This window comes from Phaenicophaeus curvirostris, chromosome 13 (genome assembly GCF_032191515.1).
Source record: "Phaenicophaeus curvirostris isolate KB17595 chromosome 13, BPBGC_Pcur_1.0, whole genome shotgun sequence".
NCBI lineage: Eukaryota > Metazoa > Chordata > Aves > Cuculiformes > Cuculidae > Phaenicophaeus > Phaenicophaeus curvirostris.
In genome coordinates, this window is record NC_091404.1 from 9,162,253 (window position 1) to 9,173,061 (window position 10,809).

The 10,809-nt window shown below is 49.2% G+C and overlaps 1 long non-coding RNA gene across 1 annotated transcript; it reads right to left on the bottom strand.

The window, feature by feature from the left end:
- Positions 1-1,566: 1,566 nt before the first annotated feature.
- LOC138726212 (uncharacterized) lies at positions 1,567-6,048 on the bottom strand. Its single transcript, XR_011338392.1, has 3 exons — positions 5,955-6,048; positions 5,066-5,130; positions 1,567-1,696 (listed from the first exon to the last, which is right to left on the bottom strand). It is a non-coding gene; the product is annotated as an uncharacterized lncRNA (long non-coding RNA).
- Positions 6,049-10,809: the final 4,761 nt, after the last annotated feature.

Genomic DNA, 10,809 nt, shown 5'->3' on the forward strand with positions numbered 1-10,809 from the left:
TGAGAATTTGGCTGTTTTCAGCCTCAGACTTTATATATATATATATATGTATTCGCTGCCTAAACATGTGCAGCAGAGAATCAGCAGCTACTTTGACTCTCCTCAGTGCTGAGCAAGCTTAATGCTCCACTGTGCCAGACACTCCAATGAGGCAACACATGCAGTACCTGACTGTGACCAAGGATGCTCCTGCAGCCGCAGTGTTTGGTAGGGCTTTCATTGCAAATGTGCCCAGAAGAGAGCTGGGAGACACTTCAAAGCTGGTGAGTCTGCACCTCGAATCCTGTGTTCAGTTTTGGGCTCCTCAGTACAAGAAGGACACTGAGGGGCTGCAGCATGTCTAGAGGATGGCATTGAAGCTGGTGAAGGGTCTAGAGCAAAAGTGTTATGATAGGCAGCTGAGGGAACCAAGGCTGTTCAGCCTGAAGAAAAGGAGGCTGAGGGGAGACCTTATCGCTCTTTACAGCTACCTGAAAGGAGGTTGTAGCGCGGTGGGTGTTGGTCTCTTGTCCCAAGTAACAAGTGATAGAACGTGAGGGAATGGCCCTCGAGCTGGGGAGGTTTAGACTGGATTATTAGAAAAAAATTCTTTACCAAAAGAGTGGTCAAGCATTGGAACAGGCTGCCCAGGGAAGTGATTGAGTCACCATCCCCGGAGCTGCCCAAGGAGCATGTAGACGCTGTACTTTAGGACATGGTTTGGTAGATGTGGTGTTGCGCTGATGGTTGGACTCAATGATCTTGGAGGTCTTTCCCACCCTCAACGATCCTATGATTCTGTGATACAGACACTACATCTCACTGAACATTGGAGAAATAGCTACTAAAAGTAGCCTGTGAATAGCCTATCTCCAGAGCGAGGTCTGACCTGTAGACAATGAAGATGACCCTGAGTGTAGATGGAGCAGTGAAGACAAGGCAAAACATTCAAGAGTTGTTCAATAAACAGCTGCTGTCTGCCCTCCTTACTCAAAGAGATAGAGGTGGTGAAAATGAGTAAGTGATCACTCCTTAAAAACAGCACAGTGTAACTCAACAGGCCTGTACGCAATCTGTGTGAAGGACCTTAACTTAACGTTTCCTCCCTCTGGAACAGCTGATATTGAAACCTTGTGACAGATTAAAGATGTTACACTCGCTTTCAGTAGGGGTACGCAACCAGGGACTGCTGGTCATGCAGAAAACAGGCAGAAAGCACATCTTACTACAGAGAACAAACCACAGCTACACAGGAAGAGAAGTCTTGAAAATTCTGAATGAAAAAGAAGTGTAAGCTACTTCATTAAAATCTATACCAGTGCAATACGGTCCAGAGATGTCATTAAGAGAAAAGAAAACTCAGCACTCCAGTGCCTGGGACCTAACTGAAAAAGCAAAATGTGCCCACACTAACGCAAAAACTAAAACATTTAGAGGCAGTTCTTACTACTCTGTGAACATGAGTCAGTACAAGTGAAAATGGTGCACAGATGGGCCAGCACAGAAGCAACAGAAGTGCTGTGATATTTACAACAGTGAAAAAAAAAATTTTTCTCTTACAAGTGTAAATATACCAGAGAAATCATCCGCTTGCAGCACTAACCAGGGCTTTGATGCAGCAAACACGCCCACCAGGGACGGCGCTGGCTCCGCCGGGAGGAGTAGGGATGGTAGACATCGCATCTGGAAGACAGGAGGCTCACAGCACTGAGCTTTCCTGTGGAATCACAACACACAGAAACATGCCAGATGACATGGACCATTTTATAGGCTTTATGCAACCAGCAGCAAGGGGCCAAGCACTGTCCCAGGCCGTCAAGGGACACTAAGAAGGGAAGAACCATGGCGAGTGCTGGCTCCAACACCTGTAACAGCAGCACGGGAGCCCCACCAGCCTGGGCTCCAGATGTGCACAGCCTGTGAGCCTCAGCTCAAGGCAGACCACAGCTGCTTGTGCCATCACCAATGCAACAGCTTAAAGACAAAGCTGGTGATGTTCTGTACCTAGCCAGGCAGGTGGCATTTTGGGGTCCCCCAACCTCTCCCAGTGCACCAATAACATGTGGAGTGTCTTTCGCCAGCCTCTCCCAGGCTGCCTCATCAGTGCAAGCTGCTTAATTCACAGCATGGCCACGGACCTGAGCTCTCTGGGCAAATCCCTTTTATCCCAACAACTATTCCTCTCACCTGTAAAACAACAGAAACAATATTTATGCTTCTGCAGTTGGCTGGAGATGAAGGAATGAAAATTTAATTATCTTCAGTGCTATTTGCTGAGGAATGGTTCACAGCTCGACCACGGCAGGAACGGCAACAGAATCCAAAGAGGAAGCTGAGCTCCTGGAACAAAGCTGCAGGAAAGGGCACAAACCTCACTCCAGTGGTTTTTACCTGGAGGTTTTAAGGTAAAAAAAAAAAAGGTTTTACCTTTTCTAGGTCTGAGAACTTTGAATGGGAAAGAAACAGCTTCTCCAACACTTATGAACTTGCCTATAGTGAATTATTGTAGAAGTTCACAGTGGGTTTCCAAGCAGGTCATCCAAACTCCTTCCCATTCAGCTGCTCTGTCCCCTTATTCTGCAGCAGCACATACTCTTGTGTTCTACATGAAAACCATATTTAAACAATAAAATCAACTTTCAGAACCTCTCACTTCCCCCTGGGTCCCTCTAACAACTTTCGTGGGTTTGTGCTGTATTGTCTCACTCCTAGACTTCCCCCCCCACTCCCCCCCAGTGTTGTGTGAAAGACTGGAGAGCAGCAGGAGAAATTAATTAACCTAGTAGACAGCAATTCTGCTATCAAATGAACAAAATGAAAGAGTAACAGAGACTTACACTTACAGTCACCCCTAAGTGTTTCACATGACAACAGCAGGGAAAACACAGTCCAGACTGTTGTTTTAATGTTGATAATATTCCAAATACTAATTTCTCAGTGGAAATAAAACCTTTGACATCAACTGGAATTCTATCTGGGCATGGAAGTTGGTTGTTACATTACAGTCTAGCAGTAAGAGTCTGTTTTGCTGGTAAGGTCCTTAGCACAAAGATGGTTCCTCCCCACACCTGCCCAGAGCACCTGGACTGAGAAGCGGAGGACAAAACTTCAGCCGAATTGCATAGGAGTCCAATACATCCGTGCATGCACACGCTTTCTGCCAACACTTGTGCTAGGGAAGAGTCTATTTTGTCTTCGCAACAGGCAGGATTTTTACTTTGCAATCACCTGCTGGCAGCCAGGGGTCTGCCTGACGCATCAACCCACTCTACTGGGAACCACTGGCTCTTTGCATCCGAGTGGTCTTGTTGCAGCTGCACGCATCCCCCTTGAATACAAACTGGGACTGGATGCAATGAGACTGGTTTTTTGCCCAAACTCAGGAAGATATTAAAGAATACAGGAGGTGAGGGGGCAGGGAAGAGAGGAAGGAAAGTGTTATGATCACAGGGACAGTAAGGGGGAAAAGGAAAAGAATTAAAATTAAGACGGGGGAAACATTCAAAGCTGTACAAGCAGAAAACAGAATCACTTCAGGCATGTGTCAAAATAATGTCAGATCATTTTCTGTTCATTAAGTCAGCAAACACCCACCAGCTCCACTTTTTGCTAGACCTGGAGTTTTGCTACAACTGGGTTTGTAGACATATAATCTCATTTAAGAGCACTTTGAGTGAACCCTTCCACACTGACTCGTGTTACCATGAGGTCCGCCAGCAGGGGTCAGGTCACATACTCCCTGTTCTGGAAACCAGCCCAAGAGCTGGGACAACAAAAACCGTGACCAAAGGGCCTGAATTTTACTCATTCTTCATATTTTTAAGCCACGTATAATAGCACCTAATATATGTCCCCAGGGTTTGACAAAATGAAAATTACCTCCATAATACTAAGTTAAAAACATCAGCTTTGTATCCATCCAGCTAATGTGGTAGAGATTACCAGCTTGTACTGAGTCTTAACAGTCCCAACAAGGGAATAACTGTGCATTGGTTTGAGAAGAACTCTCTCACATTTACAGGAGAGTCACAGAAAAAGTACCAGACACATGAGCACTTTTCGATTGGGCTTTGAACTAGTAACAAAATTTAATATAATATCACTGCCCAATTACAAAATTTTATAGCATGATTTAAAAAAATAACCCGGTCGCAATGATTCAAGAACAATCCCAAACTCTTTGGACTTTATGAGCGTTAGTTCCTTCTACTTAGTACTTCTGCTATGCTTGATGAAGCTTTTCCATTACAGGTAGAATGATGAGTAAACAAGCAAAGCCTTATTTACGGAAGGGGGCCAATATCGTACAAGAGAGACTGCATATTAGATTGAGACCACAGTAATTTCCTAGGACTGTATTTAGATGAAAGAGTCTGGGATTTTTAGTGGTTTTGGCCTCAAAGCCCTTCCCAAGGGACAATTACAATTTAGCTGTGCTAGAAGTCTCTCTTAAGTTCAGGAGCCAAGAAGATGCAGTCACCTCTCTTCTCCAAATATTTAGCATCCAGAATTTGGTAACAAAACCACTTTCCTCCCAGGCAGTATCAGCCCCAAGTCATACCTGCTCTTTGCCAGTGCCCGCTCACTATCAAACTAACGCAGCAACATGGGTCACACCTGTCCAACGTGAGGGAAAAAGAAACAAGCAGGCACCGTGATCGCCTGACACTACCTGTTCTGCACTCAGATTTCCACACTTCTCAACCTGAATAAGGCTGCTTTATGCACCGTTTTATCATTGCAGGTAATACTGCTTACTCTCAGCAACAGGAATAAGGATTTTGGTGAAAGCAAGTTTATTTGTTTGAGGATTTGTTGGGTTTTTCCCCCCCTTTAAAAAGTTCTCCTCATTCTTAACTATGAGCATTCTTCACCAGTCCTCACTCAGCCAAAAAACACATGAGGTCTTTCCGAAAAACTAAGTTCTGTGCAATGAAGTTATTAACTGCTGAGAAAGGCAGGAAAGCTCTTTTACAGCTGTTCATTGATCCACTGAATGTCATTTTACACTCTGTAGCCCCTTTTGGATTCTGCAGACTTCTGGAACAGGCTGAGAAAAAAATAAAACCTTGGCCAGAGCACTTACGCTGCTTCTTGAGACATGTTTTCTTTGGGTTCAGGCCTCAGATTCTCAGCCAGCAATTTCTGTCCCTAGTGGAAAAGTAAAAAAAAAAAAAAAAAAAAAGAAAGAAAGAAAACACCAGGTTTTTGTGCTTTTGAGGAACCTAGAGAACAAACTTTAGTTTCTAATCTACTTGCAAAAGATGTGAATTGACCTCAGTGCCTCAATTTCCTTCCATTTGAGATTACAGTTATTCTGAGAAAATAAAGTCCCGAAGGTCTCTGCCTGTGAGTCCTGCCACCAGAAGACCAGCACAGCCCCCAGAGCTGGACCAGCATGATCCTGGTGACACAATGCTGGGAAGCAGGAGAGGAGGAGAAGAGGCAACCTGGCCTTGCCTGCTCCAGTTTGGCACTAGGGACCTCCAGGCACCCTTCAAAGCACATCCCTGTGCACACTCAGGTCGTGCTCCCATGGAATGGGAGAGCCCGATCCAGCAGGTGCCAAAGTCCCCATCACTGACACTTGAGCATGTCCACACAGCGACTTTAATGACTCTCGGAAACCTTTTACATCAGCACTGTTGCTTGTGCCAGTTATTCCGTTTTCAAACAGGTGCCCGTCAGACCTGTTACAAGCAATTGGCTATCGTCCCAGAGTAGAAAGGCCAGAATTAATTTTCTCTATTTAATTTATGGTTCAACATTTTTATTCTAAAACCGTACGCTGATGCTTTGGGACCAGCAGGTGCACTTAATCAGTCCATAAACCATAGCCAGGCAGTCCTGTTTCTTCTCATTCCTGTGCTCTCTAGCACAAGCACACCGTTCCTCGCACCCAATCTGCTGCTCAGGTTTCTTTCCTCTTTCCCTTTCAAACAGCACAGACAGCTGACAAAGAGCCAGGCACTCACCTTGACCCAGACTCGAAGCTCCATCACACTTTCTCAGCAGGAACAGTCAGGCTTGAAACGAGAGGTAATGCTTGGCAGGTGCTCCTGGGGGACTGGCCAAAAATAAATGCACTCTCCAGTTAATTTCCATCTGAGTACTGCTAACATTTCTCCTTTAAGAGTACAGCTAAAGCAGTTGATTTATGCAAAGCAAGGAGGTTCTGTGTTTGTTTGCCATAGTGGTGGCAGACTGAGCACACAACAGGGAATATTCAGACTCATTTTAAGCACCTACGTAAGGTGCCCACGCTCCCCACACAGACAAAGGTCTTTTTGGGGTGTGATGCAGAGCACTGCAATTAGGAACCTGCCTCTCACCTTTGATTATAGCAGGAGTCTAGACATCCAATTTAGGCAGAGAAATGGCATACTTAAAATTAGCTCATACAAATATCCCCAAATGCATCAGTTTTGTGAGGAACCGTGCTGGAGGCTTTCTGGGAAGATGTTACTCTGCACTTGGCAGGCAGGGAGAAGTGGACCAAACCTATTTATGGGGAGCTTTACTCAGCCGTGACTTCTACCAGGCGAGAGCCATTGCAACCAGCTGCAGCACATCGTGGGCTGAGGAAGAATTGAGCCCTGAAGACTCCCAGCAGCTTCCCTCAGCTCAGCTGGAGCTGCAGGAGGAAAGTTTCTGGCACAGGACCAGAGGCAGCAGCACAGCAACCCGCCAGCCCACTGCCTGGGGAAACCTACTCCTTCCTTCTCCGTGGTGATGTAGCTGTGACGAAGAGACTGGGAATATCCCCAGTGTTCAACCACAGAGCTGCTGGGGTTGTACAGGCTCAGGGCTGTTTGTAACATTGCCATCTCATAGTACTATTTGCCTTTTGTGGTTTTTTTTAAAGGTACCATTTGGATCATAACTTTAATCAATACTTTAGAAAACAAGTAATTAAGAAAATTTGAGCAGATGTGTTCCAGCTTCATAAGAGAATTTAAAAGACCTCTAAATTAGCAGTTTTTAAACTTTAAAAAGAATTGTACTTGAAAACAGGGCCATAAAACAATACCTCAGGCAGGAGATGGACATAGGTAGAAATGTAATTTTGCCTCTGGATTTGCTCATTTTAAATCGCGTGTAGTATTTTCATTTTCCATCACAGATAACTCTGTGGCAAGTCTATGCGTTGCTACATGACAGCTCATTGTGCTTTTAAAACAGCAGCACTTCAGCAGCAGCTAAATTGATGCTTTTTATGTGTCCATCACTTATCAAGAGTAATTGATTATTGCCTGCGAGGGGCTCCGAGATCTAACGGATTACATGTTGTGAGCCTGCTAAATTATTTGAATCGGTTCAGAAAGAAAAAGATCCTAAATCAGATTTGTCTGACCCAGCATTACCTTTCCTATCAGCGTTGCCCCTTCCCTTTAAACAGATTTTTGGCTCGGATAGACACAACAAGCCCAGGGAGCAGATTTTCAAAGGCAGAGAGAAGCGTTAAGCGTGGTACCTGTTAAAACACTAGGAAAGTTTCTCCGGTAGCTGTTTATTATGCTATTTAGAGCTTACAGCTTTAACCCAGCCCAGGAGGAGAAAACGAGCCCCTCGCAGCCCGCGGGGGGGAGGAGGCACCGCGGGCGCATCCTCCGCGGAACAACTGGGAGCGCTGGAGCCCGGGCCGCCGGCCTCAAACACACCCCGAACCGAGAATAGCCTCGGGCTCCGGGTCAGGCGATGCTGAGTCACCCGCTGGCCGGTCCCCAAGCTCTCCAGCTGCCTCGGGCTCGGCCTCCCTTAAAGACACACGCTGGGCCCCGGCTCTGGCTGGGGATGCTCCCCAGCATCATTTCCCTGGCTCCTACCACCCCGCTCACCCTCCACCTTCGGGGAGAGCCGCACCGCTGACTGCTCCCCTGCCAATTAAATCCTACATTCGTACATTTTTTTGTAATTAAGGATCAACTCACAGGCGTCGGAGCGCACCCCGGGCTCGCAAACAACGCCCCGTCCCGGGTTGCATCAGCTGCTGCGATGCTCTCTCTCGCCTTCGGGCTCGCTAAAGCTGATCTAACTCTAAATAGAAAGGCCTCTTCAGCCGCCTCCTCCCCCAACAATTACCAGAGGCTTGGAAAGCCATTGAAATGCAAATTGCTGACGGGGAGGTTATTGGGGAGCCGGGCTGCGAAGGTGCAAACGTTGCCCTGCTAGTTTCCATCGGTTTAACTCAAACGGGACTGCAATCCTGAATTTCTCTTTGTATGACTAGGAGGAGAGGCAACATTGTGAAAGGACAGACGGCCCTGCATAACAGCTGACCTGCATCTTCCCCAGCTTAGTCTCTCTGTCATCTGGGGCCCCTGTTTTTCCCCTTAGTCGCTGCCGCAGCAGAGAGTGCAGGAGCATCCTCAGCTCCGACGGCAGGACAGGAGCACGATGAAACGCGCTGCTTCCCTCAAACTCGCTCTGCTGTGGGTTTTAGGGACCTTCTACCCCTCGAGGGTGTGTGGACGGCAAGGTTCTGGGAGCTGTGGAGCCTCTAACCTTCTGTGTGGCCGCAGACGAAAATCAGCAAGAGCCCCCCTGCTATCCCACCTGGGCATTTCTAAACAGGACTGCAACTCCTCCGCGGTCTGTTTACTTGCTTTTCAAGTGATGTCCCACCAAGAACAAAAAGCACTGTCTGGACCCTCCGAAGTTCCGACCCTCGGCTGGAGCAGCCGTAGTAACGTGAGGTGGGACTAGGACAACCCAGACACCTCTTCATCCCCTACTAAGGCTTTAGGAATTCCTCCCAAACATAGCCTGCATCCTCATCCCCTTATCTGTAGTGAAACAACCTATGATTATCAGCAAATAAGCTATTTTCTGTATTCCTACCCCTATTTAAAAGAGACGTGGAGAAGAGGGTCCAAGACCTGGTGCCCAGGAGCTACAAGCAGCAGCTTGTTTGCTTTGGCAGGGAGGTGGCTGCGGGCACATCTCACAGGTGGCAGCTGCTTAAAGGCAGATATGGAGATGGCAGAGCCCAACTCCCAAGTGACCTCTCCTCCCAAGAAGGGACAGGACAAGAGGGAATGGCCTCAAGCTCCACCAGGGGAGGTTCAGGCTGGACATTAGGAAAAAAATTTCACGGAAAGGGTCATTGGGCACTGGCAGAGGCTGCCCAGGGAGGGGGTTGAGTCACCTTCCCTGGAGGGGTTTAAGGCACAGGTGGACGAGGCGCTGAGGGACACGGTTTAGTGATTGATGGGAATGGTTGGACTCGATGATCCAGTGGGTCTTTTCCAACCTAGTGATTCCATGAACTCTTCTTGGCAGCCTCAGGCAAGGCAGCCGGGGGTGGTGGCCAAAGAAGTGGTTTGAAAGGGACCCAAGAGACTCTCCATCACTGGACAGCGGGCAGCGCTGCTGCCGGTCACTCCGAGAGGCGGAGGAGCCTCCGTCCCTGGAGGATTTTAACTCCTCCCCAGACAAAACCGTGCCTGATGCGGGCTGCTGGCCGCGGGTCCCGCTCCGAGGGGGCGTGCGGGCTAGAGACCTCCAGAGGTCGCTTCCAGCCCACATTTCTCTGGCTCCTTAACCTCCACGGGAAAAACTTGGCGTTAAAGGGTGAAACGGCAACAGGTCCCTCCCTTGAACTTCTGCGGAGCCCCTTCCCGGGGCCGCACAGAGCATCCACGCCCCGCACCAGTGCTTTATCCTGGGGCTCCCACAGCCCCCGGGGGTCCTGTCCCCCGACACTCGGGGCTCCCACAGCCCCCGGGGGTCCTGCCCTGCGGACTCTCCCCGTCAGTCACAGCGCATCACATCCAAGCAGCAGCAACCCAGAGCCCCACACAGGTCTCCTGCTCATCTCCCCACGGCTATTTGCAGTGCGGATTCTCCCCGCTTCGGTGAGTAACTACGGGGCTGAGCCCAGCGGCAAACAGGGCACAGTCCCCCGGGAGGATGCTGGAGGATGCGGGTCGGGATGCATTTTCTCCGCCAGGGGAGATTTAGGCTGGACATTAGGAAAAAAATTTTCACAGAAAGGGTCATTGGTCCCTGGCAGAGGCTGCCCAGGGAGGGGGTTGATTCACCTTCCCTGGAGGGGTTTAAGGCACGGGTGGACGAGGTGCTGAGGGACATGGTTTAGTGATTGATGGGAATGGTTGGACTCGATGAGCCGGTGGGTCTCTTCCAACCTGGTGATTCCATGATTCTCCTCGGAGGGAAGAGGCAGGCAGAGCACGGAGCTGCCCGGTGTCGGGGCTCAGCGATGCCCCGGGGTCCCGGCGGTGCAAGAAGCAGTTACAATTCCAGAAAGTGGAATATTTTTGATTTGAGTTAAAATGGAGTTAAGTTTCATCTAAGTCCTTGTGTTCTTAGAAAGCTGGACAGAACGTCCCTCCGACAGCATGTTTGCTTTCAGACAGTGTTTTTGTAGGCGCTGCTCGTTCTTTGGGGGTGATGATGCTGTGTGCTCACGATCCGCGCTGAGCAGGTGTCCCTCCTGCGATCCCCCCTGCGGCCTCTCCCCGCCTCAGACACAGGCTCAGGCAGCGCTGGAGCCAGCTCCGAATCAGCGCGAGCTTTGACTGTCGCGAAGTTTCATCATAACACTAAAATTAGTCCTCAGAAAGCAACAGACTATGCATTAGATCTCTGGGAAGCTTGATCCCGGTGCCTGCGAGGGGGAATCCCTCCTGCCCCCCGGCTGCACGCACCGATAAGGCTCCCCGCAGCCCTGCGGGAGGCCGCCCGCTGTCTGACACACCGAAGCGCGGCGCAGGCTTTTTGGGTGCCCCCGGGGGCCGGGCTGGGGGTGGTGGCGGCTCCGAGCTCCCGCCCCGCCCGGCCCCGCCCCGGCGCAGGCGGCGGCCGAGC